Source organism: Protopterus annectens, chromosome 3.part0 (genome assembly GCF_019279795.1).
Source record: "Protopterus annectens isolate FY-2018-M chromosome 3.part0, PAN1.0, whole genome shotgun sequence".
NCBI lineage: Eukaryota > Metazoa > Chordata > Ceratodontiformes > Protopteridae > Protopterus > Protopterus annectens.
Genome location: NC_056731.1, coordinates 491,872,605 through 491,888,240, shown reverse-complemented (window position 1 = coordinate 491,888,240; position 15,636 = coordinate 491,872,605).

Genomic DNA, 15,636 nt, shown 5'->3' with positions numbered 1-15,636 from the left:
GCACTCGCTTGCTTTGGCCTATGCTAAGTGAACCCTCAACCCAGCCAGTATCCCTAACCTCTTCACAGGATTTTTTTCCCAACTGGCTCAGGATTTAATGAGCTTCTGGGGTATCAAAGGATTCCTTCTAAGAGGAGAAGGGTTAAACCTGTGCTTATGGAGGATTCTGATATTCCAGATTCACATGTGGATGAACTGGCATATGTAGGCCAGATCTGTCCTCTCTCTGTATATGACTCTTACATGGACACCCTTTCCTCTGTGTCACCACCAGAGCATCTCTCCTTTAGGAATACCTTTCATAAGATGCTGTATTCACTGTGTTGGCTGGTGGTGTCAGGACTTGATGTAGTCCACAGCAGGAAGGTGTAGAACTACAGGACCATGGGTACACACCCTTCTGGAGTACACCTTGTGCTGATCCTGCTGAGTGCTGCTACCCATGATCTGGTTGACATGAGCAGGGAAGAGGCAGCCTATGTGCCCACAGGAGACAAAGAAGGGCTACAGCCTGAGAAATCACAGGGGTTAAGCCAAAGAAGCACCATTGCCCACAACCTGGATGGCAGGCTGTCTGACCACAGGTGACCATGGTGTTGTCTTTACAGTGGTGTTTGATTTGGAATGGTCTATAGCTGACTTCATATCTGGACCCTGCACTACCACAAAATGCATGGTCCATGTAGGCAGACCAGATGACAGTTGCAATGTGTCTCATGCAGGCACCTATGAAGGCAGCATTTGCCACCACTGACCTTGGCAGCATTGTATACTCCATATCATGCTGCAGTCGGTGCAACTGACCATGCCACTGGCACGTTGCCATCAACAGCAGCAGGTACCCTCATATCTGTCAATCTCTCAGTTCAAGAAATCTGGACAAAGCCAAATATAATGGGGGGGGGGGTACAAAGACCCCAAAATAGGGACAGATTTTAAATATTGTTGCTATAAACTTAGAACGTTGCTAGAATGGCAGGTTTTGCATTCTTATGTATTTTCCGAAGGACAGGAAGTCTAAGACTCAAACATCTGTCGTTATTTAGTAACTTCAATCATCAATGATTTTCCAGAAAACTACACATTTTATGAGGGCAGACAAAAATACAAGGCAGAAATCAAGACAGTTGAGAGGCATGGGTACCCTACTGATATCAGTCCTTTGTTGTGCACTGGATATTACTAACCTGGTGCTTTTCCTGCTTCCACATGGATAGTTGGTGCTATCCCACCTCCCACATCCAAGCCACCACCATCTGAGGGTCCAGTTCTTCTGGCCAGCAAGGGATACCAGAGGTCCTCAACCTTAGAGTACCATGCCTTTTCCTTTACATGGAATATGTCAGTAAACATTCATTTCACTTGTTACAGAAACCTGTTGTGGCTGCCCAGAACATTAATATCTTGCACAACTCTGCCAACTCCTCTGGAGAGTCGACCTGAATAGCACCTTAATTGTAGCCATGGAGAGGTGTGTCTGTGTGTGTCTCTGTGTGTGTGTGTGTGTGTGTGTGTGTGTGTGTGTGGCCAGGAGCTATTATCCTTACAGCAAAGTCCCCAGTGTAGGAATGGCTTGTACAATGATGTCACGGACATCTTTGCTATCTTCTGTAATATCAGTAGATTACCTGGGACGCCCCTAATCTCAACCAGTGGTAACACAGAAAATAGTCTTCCTCAGACCTTCCCCAGGATAGGAGATCTGGCCACTGACCGCTTCATCTCCCTCACCCTAGTTGGCCTAAGTGGCAGCTTGAGTCATTCCCTGAACTTGGGTTGCTGGTAATGCATGGATATGTTCCTGTTTCAAAAAGCATAACTTACTTTTTCATTTTCTACTTTGTTATTCTATGCATTAATCAGTCAATGTTTGTTTTCCAAACAGTTCAGAATTTCTTCCATATCTATACATTTTCTGTTATTACGAGACAGGTATACTGTTGATGTGGTTAGTTCTTTCCATAATTTTGTATCCAAGAGCTAATTCATGTAAGCCTTTAGGAGTTAGTGTATAAGAATGTAATCTGATTTTTTTTAAAACTTATCGAAACCTTATGCTGTAGGATCTTATGAAAATTTGCATTCATTTGTTTTCCATTTATTCTTTAACTTTTTTGCCTACTTTTACTTGCCTTTCAAATAATTCCTTAGCCCATTGTGTTCTCTTGTTATACCAAGTTAAGATTTTGCCATATAAATATGCTTTAATTGAGTCCCATAGGATCACATCAGAAAAAACTTCATTATTATTAAAGTGCAAGAATTGCAGTATGTCTGTCAGAAACAACTTGTTAAAATCTTTTAATTTTGTTATATAAGCTGCCTTTCCAATGACAGCAAAGCAGCATGGATTGGCTTTTGTATAGCTGATCTTTAGGCTTAGGCGTGCAAGTCTTTACTTCAGAGTACAAATAAATAGCAGACCTTTTTCAGCACATCTCCCTTTAGTGGTAGCCCTAGAGGGCTAAGTGCTGGGACTTCTGGTATTTTCTACGTGGAATAATGTCTCAGTATTGGCATCATCCTCATCATTATTATCAAAGAAGATCTGGCCATGCTGCACCTCCATTACTATACAGGCAGCAGCAAAACTATTCTAGCTGATGTGCTCACAGTTTGTTGCATTTTTGGGTGAAGTTGGGGTAGGTGTAGTAAGCAAGATGGTTTGAATTTGAATTTTGCTGGAGGGAAAACCTTGTCAGGTGGTAAGCAGAGACAACAGAAGTAGCAGTAAGGGCAGAGGGATAGTAGACTGTATCAATTTTCATTGCGATTATGTTTTGTTGAAGTACGTAAAGGCCAGAGTAGCCTTCAAACCCTGAACTTACTTCCTGGATTCAGAACCATAATTTATCTCCTTAAGAGCTGTGGCTTGGCTAGCAGTACAACACAGAGTAGGCTGTTACGACTGTTCATCTATTGGCCATTGTCCTGGCCTACTTCCTAGCCGCAGATATAGAGGTCAGTAGTAGTGTCCACATTCACCCTTTGTCATGCGACACTTCTGAAGGATCCAGGGGATTAGCACATGTGACATTTCATTATGTAACTCTGTCGTACATCTTTCCTTTGAAATGTTTCTTATTGCTCTTATCCATCATCTTATGTAAAAGGTAGAGGGTATGTGTCTTGGTAGTGAAATACAAGTGTTTTACTGCTACCAACTACTAAGGCTGCTATATGTGTAATCATTATATTTAAAAACTCTAGTCTTATAACAAGTTGTAAACATCTCACCACACAGGTTGAACTTTAACTAGATTTTTGTTGAAAAAGGATAAAAAAAAAAAAAAAAATTTAACTGTTGGTCCATTTCCTCTGCTGAATAAAACTGAGCTCTGTGGACTCCCTGATCAGATTTATAAAATGTTAACAAGAGCTCTGAATTTTATTTATTTTTGGTAAGGGTAGAATCTATTGCAGATGGCACCTCACACATCAGCAATGACTAAAAGCACTTTAATGCCAACAAGATGGCTCTAAATAAGCAGCCATTAATCCATGTTACAGAAAACATCTGTTAAGGCCTTAAATACCTCTCACCTTGCTGTACTGTTACTTGAACTGATAGTTGCTGAGTTCATGATGTATGCACTAACTGAGTAGTAACTACCCAGTTGTTTAAGTAGCATAACAGAAAGGAGGGACAGATCTACCCAGGCCGAGAAAAGATGGGAGAGATGTCAAGAAAAAAGCAGGGATATTGAATTAATATTTTTCTTCAGTGTTTACAAAGAAAAGGAAGGTGAGGTTGCTATGCTTAAGGGGGGAGGCAGGGCCAAATGGGGGTAACTATAGAGATTTATCAACATACAGAGGCATTTAAAGAGAAAAATCACCTCACATACAACAGACATTCCTTAAGATGTCAAGAAAATGCGATTACATCGAGTAGGCTTCCATTCAAAACAGTTATAGCAGAATGCACCCTTACCATATTGGGCCCCTACACTTGAAACAATCTCTTTTCTGAGATACAAATCCAAAAGTCTCACCAAGGGTTTAAGTCAGCCCTCTCTGAACATCTCCACAGTGAAATGGCATTTAGGGGCTACAGGGATAATGGTTAGTAATCATGCAACATAGATTAGACTAAATCATTTAAACATGCAACTGCTACTTTTAACTAATAATACTGGATGAAGTATAACCAATATTATAATAGTGTATAAATCATACTTTCACACAAGTGCTGAACCACTGAATGGAACTTGCTCTTATCTCAGTGTGTATTATTAGTGTTGTCAATGTGTTTTTTGTTAATGCAATTTCTGTCTTAGCATGTTTAATAATTTGCTCATACTGAGCAATCATTGTGATTTATGATAATGTAATATCTGTTCAGTTATGTCATTCTCAGTTATGCAGTTGTATCTTTTATGCTCATATCTATCTGTTGTTGTTGTTGTTGTGTCTTTCAGCTTTTCCCAGTTAGGGGGTCACCACAGCGGAACTCCGGTCCGCTAATGATTGGTAGTTGATTTTTACGTGCTGAGTTACCAGCCCTGATGCACAACCTTCAACGAAGGTACGCCCATTCACGCATGTCTCCACGCAGAAGACGCTCTAGCTGATAATCGAACCGGACAGCGTCTTACTGCGAGGCGACAATGCCACCGCAGGTGCTCATATCCATCTGTACTCATTCAAAATTGTACAACTGGACACAAGTATTTATCTCTGTAAATGTAATATTTAAATTTATCTGTACTGTAGTCTTATGTGCCTAGGTTGTGGCTGGAAAGGGTCTTTGGAGCAGCTCACTCAGCAGATTAATCAGCAAAAATGAAGAAATAAACACAAGGATGGCATAGGCCATTTCCAAGATTTTGTAGGCATTCAGGGAGTGTTGCAGGTATGGCCCTCCTGATGAAGCTCTTCAACAGACCACTGGTCAATATAGTAGTCCATAAGGACTAGAAGGCAGTAAGTAGTTTACCTTGTACAAGAGATCAAGCAGGAAAACACAGAGGAACTACAGAACTGCAAGCTTAACAGAAGTTGGAGGTACAGCTGTACCTGTGTCAATTGCGGATGTCAGCAATGTCCCCCCAACTGCCTTCCTGCCAAAAAGTCTTCAACCATACCTGGGGCCAAAAGTCTTCAGTTTGCTGGTTTGCTTTCACAGTACAACCCTACAAGCCACTTCTTCACTGACTAATGTCACAGTAATGCATACAAATATAGCAAAGACTGTTCTTTCCTACAGTGTATCAATGAAAGTTCTGTTATTTTAAGCAAAGGGGATAATTCCTCTTGGCTTTCAGCAGGTCAGTGTGTCAATAAAGCAGACTTCAACTGACATTTTCAGTATTTAAGTAGCCATAGTCATACAACTGTATCTGTTTAAATGAATTACAAAATGACTGTGGCTCCAAGCAGGGACTGACTGGTACCTCTCCAAAGCTGCAGATCATGCCCCCTTGACTGTTTCTGTTTGGGGCATCTACTCCCTTTGCCCCACCCTTGCTACATCTCTGGTGGTAGGGAAAGTCATGGAGAGAATCCTGTTAACTGTTGCAGTCATCACATTTGGGTTATCTGCTTGCAGTAGCCATCAGTCAGCCTGATTATCAAAGTCTTGGGTCCTGCGTCAATTGCTGTCTCATCTTCCATGCCGTCAGGTAGTCAGGGGTATAAAGCATGCAGCCAACACCATTACATCAGTCTTTCTTGCTGTGTGGTGCCCAAAGCAGAAGCAGTTCACAAGTGCCAGTTGGCCGACTCCTGAAATTTTCATTTTCGAGTTTCAGAACCGAAGTCTTCAACTAAAGCTAAGTACCCCATTGGGGAAACTTTTTCTTGCCCTAAACCGATGTCAGTAAAAGTTAATAACTGTATTTCTTGTGGAAAGCAAATACCTCAAAGATTTTCATTCGTACTGTATTCCTTGCCTAGGCCCTGACCACAACATGCCTCGCTGTCAGTTTTGTGCCTTATTTAAAGCACGAACTATTCGTCGCCGGTACATTTTTGCTTCTAAATATTTTGGTACTCGGTTCAATTATCCAGATATGTCTTCGGTAAGCCACCCGACTACTGACATTCTGAAAAAACAGAAAGATAAAGACCGAGACAGGCTGTCTAGGTCCAAAGCTGCAGACGATGCTTCTCCTAAGCTAGTCGCCAGTTCACCAGTCCTCAGTGAGGTGCTTTCACAGCCCCTGATACCCGCTACTTCAGATTTGCAGGCCTCTACTGAGACCCATTCGGAGTCCGGTATGCTGCAAGATGCTTCAAATGTGGAACCTGCAGATGTCTGTACCTTGGATGGGTCAGTAGCCGCTGTGCAGGCACCGGCTTCTGAGGGTGTATTCAGGCCTACTGACTTGCATATTAAACTGATGCCATCTTCTTCTTCTAGGCCTAAAACTCGAACCATGCCTAGGAAACCAATGCCCAGACCGCATGGTCAGGCCTCTATGCCTAAAAAACAAATAAGAATGGCTGAAGACCTTATTACTTTAATCAGGGGAAGCCAACCTTCCCCCTCTAAGAGACCTAGGACTGAATTTGCTTATGATACTTCTGACCAAGATTCTGAAATTTCTGTCTCCTCTGATGACCAGGATTTACCCTTATCTACCTATGAGGATTCTGATGCAGAGGACTCTATCCCCTCTGCCCCCCCCCCCCGAGGATTTCTCTTTTGGTGAAACCCTGCATACTCTTAGGGAGCATTTTCACTGGGAAAGCCAGGATTACTCTGATTCTAAAAAGAGGCTGAGATTTCTTACTCCTGCCCCAGCACAGGCCTTTAGCTATCCCGCCTGTGCTGGACATTGCTGACGATGCCTTTTCGGAATCTAGCTTGGCCCCTGACCCTTTACCTCTTTCTCCCAGAAAACCTGATAGATATTACAGGGTAAGGAAAACACCAAACCTCTCACGCAAAGCTTGCACGGCCAACCAAACTTCCAAACAACACAACAGCCAGCAATTCAGTTCCAAAAGCTTTATTTAAACTTCAGCAGGACATATAAATATCCACTATATAATTCAACTAAATGTTCCAAACCGGTTTCGGTAATATCCTTCTTCAGTGAAACATATATAAAAATAGGTGCCAACTAAAATGAATACGCTATTTATAGCGTGAATTAACCATAGAATATCCAATCAAATTATTCCTTCTTATAGTGGTCTAAATAAGACCTTAGCTAAGATCTACACGCTTTTTACATAATCAGAGATAATACTCTCAATAATCCAAATCCTACATGAGACAATGGTATAAAAATATATATAATATATACATATATATATTTTGATAATTATACTTTTATTCTAGGTGTGTACAACAAAAAGTAGTGAGAGATGGGAATAAAACTATTATATCATAGTATATTCACAATAAACGAAAAACATGATATAAGCTTATATGCATATTTGTGAATGTGCATGTTGGTATATACAACAATAGTGTATATAAAGGAACCATCAATTTATATGTAAAATCAGCATCTCTAAGTTATTTAGAAAATGTATATGAGGAGCAACAATCCCCAACCAGATTCTACATAATTATAAGTGGTCATTAAGGCCTGGAGAAAACAAAGCTCCAAGATGTATAATCCAATACTGCTCTTTATGTGTGAGTATATTTTTCCACCCCTGTTGATGACTTCTGTCACCCACTATTCGATCTATGATAGTAAACATGAACTTTGCTGTAGGATGTTTAAGTGTATGTTGATAAAGGGCATTAGTAATCTTCTTATTCCTTATGTTACTTCTATGTTCTCCAGTCCTAATCCTAAGTGAGCGGGAAGTTTTGCCCACATAAAAAAGATGAACGCTGACATGTCGCAAGGTAAATCACCCAGCTACTTGAGCAATTACCAAAGATTCTTAAATCATATACCTTGCTGGTATTTGCACTACTGAACTGTTTGGTTTTATTAACTTGACTACAAGACATGCAGTGTCCACATGGAACCGTGCCCACTACTTCTTTACCGGTCATGGTCAGTTGTTTGTATTTAGCCCCTCCACTTTCATGATGTTTATAATGTGAAAAAATGGAGCCTAATGTTTTGCCCCTTCTATAGGAAAATTGACAGCGTTCACCCAAATGTTGTCTAAGGACATCATTAGCCAGCAGGATATTCCAATTTCTTTCCATAATATTTCTAATAATCTGGTTATTTCTGCCATACATGGTAACAAATCTCAAAACACCATCACCTTTCTTTTTCTTATGATTCTTGTATTCAAGTAATTGTGTTCTGGATTGGTTGTCAGAGCAATTTTTGGCAGATCTAATATCAAATGCACAGTAACCCCTGTCAAAAAATCTTTTTGTTAGATCCAAACTAGCATCTTCATAGTCTTCCACAGAAGAATTGATACGTTTGACACGAAGAAACTGTGATTTTGGGATGTTACGGACAGTGTGGCGGGGGTGCATGCTGGAAGCATGTAGCAATGTATTATATTCTGGATATTTTCTGTATATCTTAGTACCTAGTGTATTATCAGGCTTTCTATAAACATTCACATCCAGAAATTCTGTAGATGTTAGGTTGCTGTTAACAATAAATTCAATGCCCCAGATATTGCTATTAAGATAGTCCACAAATTCCTTAAGATATTCAATATCCGCCCGCCACACCATCCAACAATCATCCAGGTATCTTCGCCAAATGTCCATTTCAACTAGATAGATGTTGTGAGATGTATCATATATCAAATATTCTTCCAGGTAGGCCATAAAAAGATCCGCATAAATCGGAGCAAAGGATGCTCCCATGGCCGTGCCTTGTAGTTGCCAGTAACATTCTCTTTGGAAGTAAAATATATTCTTGTTTAAGACATGCTCACACATACAAATAAGAAGAGTGTTGAAACCCGGTGGATAAAGACTTGTCCTCTCAAGCCAGAACTGGAGTGCTTGAAGTCCTGCCCAATGGAGAATACTTGTGTATAACGATTTGACATCCAGTGTACAAAGTAGCCAATCCGGTTCAATTTGTGTGTCTGCTATAATTTGTAAAAATTGGGTTGTGTCTTTGATTCTTGCTCTGACGTTAACCAGAAGTGGTTTTAAATATTCAGTAAGAAAGACTGATAATGGTTCCGTGAGTGAACCATGACCGGACACAATGGGTCTCGCAGGTGGAGAAATAGGGGACTTATGTATTTTTGGAAGTAAATATAATATCTGTTTGTTGGGATCTTTGACCATCAAATGTTTTGCTGTATTCCCTGATAGAATTCCTTCATCAACTGCACTTTCTAAGAATGTATCGATTTCTCTTTTAAATGTAGAGGTTGGATCAATGTCCATCTTCATATAACATTTCAAATCCGACAATTGTCGGAGTCCCTCTTGTATATAATAATCCATATCCAGAACTACTACAGCTCCACCCTTATCGGCCTTAAGAATTGCTATGTTATTATTCTGTTTCAATTCCATAAGAGCCTTCCTTTCAGTTTCCTGAATATTATCTTTTAGTACATCAAAACCATATGGTGGAAAGTGTAAATCTCTAAGTACAGCCTGTTGAAAGGCTGTGACATGGATATTTGCAGGAGGTTGGAATGTAGATTTAAGGAATCTAAACTCAGTCGATCTTTGAGAATAACTATTATTGTTATTGGAAAAAAATATTTTGAGATTAAGACAACGACAGAATTCCAAAACATCAGTAACTGTTTGGTATTGATCACAGAAGAAACCTGGTACAAATCCCAAGCCTTTATTTAAAATTTTTTCTTGTTCCAAAGTAAGTACAGTTTTGGAAAGATTGAGAACATTCTTAAACCCAGTATCCTCTATTTCAATAGTACTTGGATTAATCCATCCATTGATTCTATGTCTAGGTCTTTTTGGATGTTTCCACCCACCTCTGCGTTTACTAATCCTCCTAAAGGGATGGGTGCATTGCTTTTCTTTTTTTAATGGTGAGTTATTAGATGTTATGCCCTCACTGTCAGTGGGAGAAGACTCATCACCCGAGGTACTGGTATATGTATGTTCTTTATTTTTGAGAATAGGTCTGGGTCTCTTCCTTGTCCTAGCCCCATCTCTACCCAGTGTCAAGTCTTTAAACCTGACAGACTTTTGAATTTCAAAGGGGCGTCCCCTACCATAATCATTGACGTCCCTATTGAATTTTTAATTTTCCTTTCTTTAGTCACTTTGTCGTACTGAGTCAATTCCTTGGATAAATTGGTAACCATTGTACTATACTTAATATTAGACTCAAATTGTTTACAAATGAGACTAAGGTCCTTGACCTCAGCTATGTTCGTATCTATGATCCTTTCATAATAATCAGCCAATATTTTAACTATTCTCATAGAGCCTTCTTGTATGGCCTCATTCCATTCCTCAGTCAACCTCTGTTCAGATCTGCTGACCATAGGCTTTAACCTTATTCGAAGCCCTCTAGGGCCTAATTTTTTAACTAGATAGGCTTTAAACAACCTTAAGTGCCATATATTGGCACGTAATCCTTTCAATGCTTTTTCTAAGTTAAAAAAGGCTGATTGACATCCATCTTGAGAAAAAGCCACTTTCTGACCATTATTGTTGTTGCTTGGGATGGAATCAAGTCCGAATACCTGAATATCCTCCCTATCAGCACACAACCCTTGTAGAATGTTGTCTAAATCCATGGTTACCAATAATGAACTGACTCAGTACCACAAATATGATATAATATTAAGGGTAGCACGGGGCCAGTGACAACGAAAAGACCCAGAAAAAAATTTATTAACCCACTAATATAAAGTGGGATATATATCCAATTATTTTGCTAAATAGAATACCAGTATCTCAAAGGGCATTTATATGTAATATGATGCATTCTTAGCATACAAAAAGAAAAAAGAACCCAATTTGTTGTTGTATATCAAGCATATAGCGTGATAGGGCAATACAATTTAGAGTGTAACTCAAATGAATGTTACATCTCCAACTAGTAGCATAAAAGACAAAAAGGGATGTATTGTTAGTGATATATACAAATGGTTCAACACTTATGTAGTAATATATCTAACTGCCACGATTGTACACAATGATATATATTCCACAACATGCACAGAGTTTATAATAATACTGGTCTTATGATAGTCAAAATTCCCCAAGCACTCATCTAGTAGTTGCATGTATCAATGCTCTGTCCTATGTTATTATAAGGATAAACACTGTGTGCTATATCAAAATCTGTATAATATAAAGCCCTAAGTGGTCCCATGAAGAGAGACTGTGTCTATAGATTCAAAGTTATACAACTGGCCTATATTATATGTTTGTACACATCTTAATTTTTACATGTCCCCAATGCCAACATCTCTAATAGGTTTGATACACACATATATTGAATAATTATATCCCTTAAGAAGGTGTATATAACCTATCTATTCACTTAACTAGCATCACATGACGCTTAACACACAAAATCAGGGGTAAAAAAGTGTAAATGACCAACTATAAGATAATACTTTCAATACAAGATGTTATCCTATCTACTATTTGTATAAGACACACTGAAATTTGAAAATTGCCCCTATATAATGGTATACAAAGAAGGTATATAGGTTAATACACACACATATATTGAATAATTATATCCTTAAGAAGGTGTATATAACCTATCTATATACTAACTAGCATCAAATGACGCTTAACAAAGTCAGGGGTAAAAAGTGTAATGACCAACTGTAAAGTAATGTTATCCTATCTACTGTTTGCATAAAACAAACCTAACACACTGAAATTTGGAAATTACACTTATATCGTAGTATACAGAGAATCCAAGATGACCAAGGCCCTTGTATAATATGGTGGTTTGATTTCAAATGAATATGTATATATTCATCATAAATTTTCAATATGTTATGATTTCTTAATACAAACTTTCCGACTCATTAATTTCAAATACATAAACACATTGACATATTATAATATAAGTACGACAATGTTGAGAATAGAATAGTTATATATGAATTTTTATACACATTAGAAAAAGTGTCCTTATTTGCCATCCGTTTATATCGAAAAAATGTCAGCGATGTCCAAAAATAAGATCATCATCAGTCCAGATGTTCCTGATGAGACGAAAGGTAACGAATCCCTAATACACTCTTCGAACGCCAAAAAAGTTATGTAAGCACAAAACACAGACACATGATAACTTTGGCGTCAGTTAGATTAGAGTCACCACAATGACTGCAGTTCTGCCCCGTATTGGTCGGCCCTTAAAAATCCAAAAATTGACAGTCGTATTTCCCAAAGTCTAAACACACAGTTTCCCACAAAAGAACACTGTTCAGCTCAATATATAAAAAGGTAGATGTCGTCCTAGTCAATAGAAATAACAGTACCTTAAACCTTGAAAATAGCACGTGTTGGCGAGCCAAAAAAAGAGAAGAACGCTAACTTCTTACACGCAGTTGCACACATGGACCCATTTGTTGACACTGTCCCAGTATAGTAAATATTTCCAAAATATATCGCAATTAAATGCAAAATAGTCGTAAATCCCTGGTGTAGATTATAAACTCCTTGTTGGCACCAAATATAGCAAATTTAAAACGCAAAGGTGAAGAGTCTTCTCCCACCGACAGCTTGGAACTATGGCTCCCAGAGAGGTAAACGCAACGTAAGGAAAACACCAAACCTCTCACGCAAAGCTTGCACGGCCAACCAATTACTTGAATACAAGAATCATAAGAAAAAGAAAGGTGATGGTGTTTTGAGATTTGTTACCACATATGGCAGAAATAACCAGATTATTAGAAATATTATGGAAAGAAATTGGAATATCCTGATGGCTAATGATGTCCTTGGACAACATTTGGGTGAACGCTGTCAATTTTCCTATAGAAGGGGCAAAACATTAGGCTCCATTTTTTCACATTATAAACATCATGAAAGTGGAGGGGCTAAATACAAACAACTGACCATGACCGGTAAAGAAGTAGTGGGCACGGTTCCATGTGGACACTGCATGTCTTGTAGTCAAGTTAATAAAACCAAACAGTTCAGTAGTGCAAATACCAGCAAGGTATATGATTTAAGAATCTTTGGTAATTGCTCAAGTAGCTGGGTGATTTACCTTGCGACATGTCAGTGTTCATCTTTTTACGTGGGCAAAACTTCCCGCTCACTTAGGATTAGGATTGGAGAACATAGAAGTAACATAAGGAATAAGAAGATTACTAATGCCCTTTATCAACATACACTTAAACATCCTACAGCAAAGTTCATGTTTACTATCATAGATCGAATAGTGGGTGACAGAAGTCATCAACAGGGGTGGGAAAATATACTCACACATAAAGAGAAGTATTGGATTATACATCTTGGAGCTTTGTTTTCTCCAGGCCTTAATGACCATTTATAATTATGCAGAATCTGGTTGGGGATTGTTGCTCCTCATATACATTTTCTAAATAACTTAGAGATGCTGATTTTACATATAAATTGATGGTTCCTTTATATACACTATTGTTGTATATACCAACATGCACATTCACAAATATGCATATAAGCTTATATCATGTTTTTCGTTTATTGTGAATATACTATGATATAATAGTTTTATTCCCATCTCTCACTACTTTTTGTTGTACACACCTAGAATAAAAGTATAATTATCAAAATATATATATGTATATATTATATACATTTTTATACCATTGTCTCATGTAGGATTTAGATTATTGAGAGTATTATCTCTGATTATGTAAAAAGCGTGTGGATCTTAGCTAAGGTCTTATTTAGACCACTATAAGAAGGAATAATTTGATTGGATATTCTACGGTTAATTCACGCTATAAATAGCGTATTCATTTTAGTTGGCACCTATTTTTATATATGTTTCACTGAAGAAGGATATTACCGAAACCGGTTTGGAACATTTAGTTGAATTATATAGTGGATATTTATATGTCCTGCTGAAGTTTAAATAAAGCTTTTGGAACTGAATTGCTAGATATTACAGGGTTCCTGATTCTCACAAGTTCCTTTTTAAAAATCCTACTGCAGATCCTGAGACCATTTCACAGGGTCCCAAGGGCATTAAGGCTACTACTGCCAAAAATCCTACCCCCTCTGATGGAGATTCCAGGGCCCTGGATAGATGGGGTAAGAAGGTATACACATCTGCAACCTTGACCATCAGGGCCTTAAATTGCCAGTTTCATATGTTAAAGTATCAGCAGCATATCATTGGTTTGCTTAAACAGAAAATGATGTTGATTCCTGATTGTGCTGAAAATAGGGATTGACAGGATTTAATGCATTCTGCTGAGCAGGTTGGAAAACATACTTTGCAATGTGGTTTTGATTCACTAGAGGCATCTTGCAGGGCTGCTGTCACCGGGTCTGTACTTAGAAGGTATGCTTGGCTTAAGGAGCAATCTTTGCCAGATCATGTTAAAACTAAATTGCTGGATGCCCCCTTAAATCAGGACCGCCTGTTTGGTGACAAAGCAGAAGTAGTTCTTAAAAAGATAGAGGAAAAAGCTAAAATCTATGCAAACTGTTAAAAGATTTCTTACAAGTGCAGCCTCCTAGATTTAGTAGGCATTGGCCCTCAAAAAAATTGGTCCTTTCCTGCCTCTTCCAGGCCTTCTCAGTTCAAACCCAGAACTAGCAGAACGCCCAGGCTTCAGTCCCAGGGTACGCACAGGACTAAGCAGTGGGGGGCTCCCACTTCCAAATCAGAGAGTAGTAAGACCCCCCCCCCCCATGGTAAGCTGTCTCAATGACTTAATTTTAAAACTTCCAAGCACTTCTCAACTGACTGCTCTTTTGGGGGGGACTGCTGTGCAAGCAAAAAACTGGGAACTCATTACCCAGGACAAATGGGTTTTAAACATCGTATACCAAGGATACAGATTTCACTTCCACACGTTACCACCCCCAAACGGTTGGCCAGATCTACCCCCAAATCAGTGGGCAGAGGCTCAAAAGCAAGTACTCTCTCTCTTAGGATTAAAGGCTATTCAGACTGTACCAGAACAGGAAAAGGGACAAGTTTTCTACTCAAGACTTTTCCTGGTACCCAGAAAAGACAACTCATGGCGTCCTATCCTGGACCTGTCCATCCTAAACACCTTTTTGGTGATTTCAAAATTCAGGATGCTAACTCTTCATCAGTTGCTTCCTATGATAGGCAAAGATGCCTGGTTGGCAACATTGGATTTAAAGGAAGCCTACCTGCACATCCCAATCAGGGAATCTTGCAGAAAATACCTATGCTTCAAAGCAGGCTGCATGCACCATCAGTTCTCTGCACTGCCCTTTGGATTATCTACTGCGCCCAGGGTATTCACAAAGTGCCTAGCCCCAGTCATTGCATTTTGCAGGCAAAGAAATATTCAAATATAACCATACCTGGACGATTGTCTAATTCAGGCAGAAAGCCAGGACATACTTCTGAATCATCTGGCATTTGTACAAAAGGTGTTAACTTGTCTGGGGTACACCATAAACGAAAATAAATCACATCTGATACCCTGTCAACAAATTATATTCCTTGGAGCAAGCTTGAACACAACTTCCCAGATGGCTTTCCTCACGCCAGAGAAGCAAATTCATTTGACAACTTACTTCAAACTAGTGGCCACAAAAACTCTGCTATCTGCAAGGCAAGCCTTTGGGTTCATGGCCTCGTG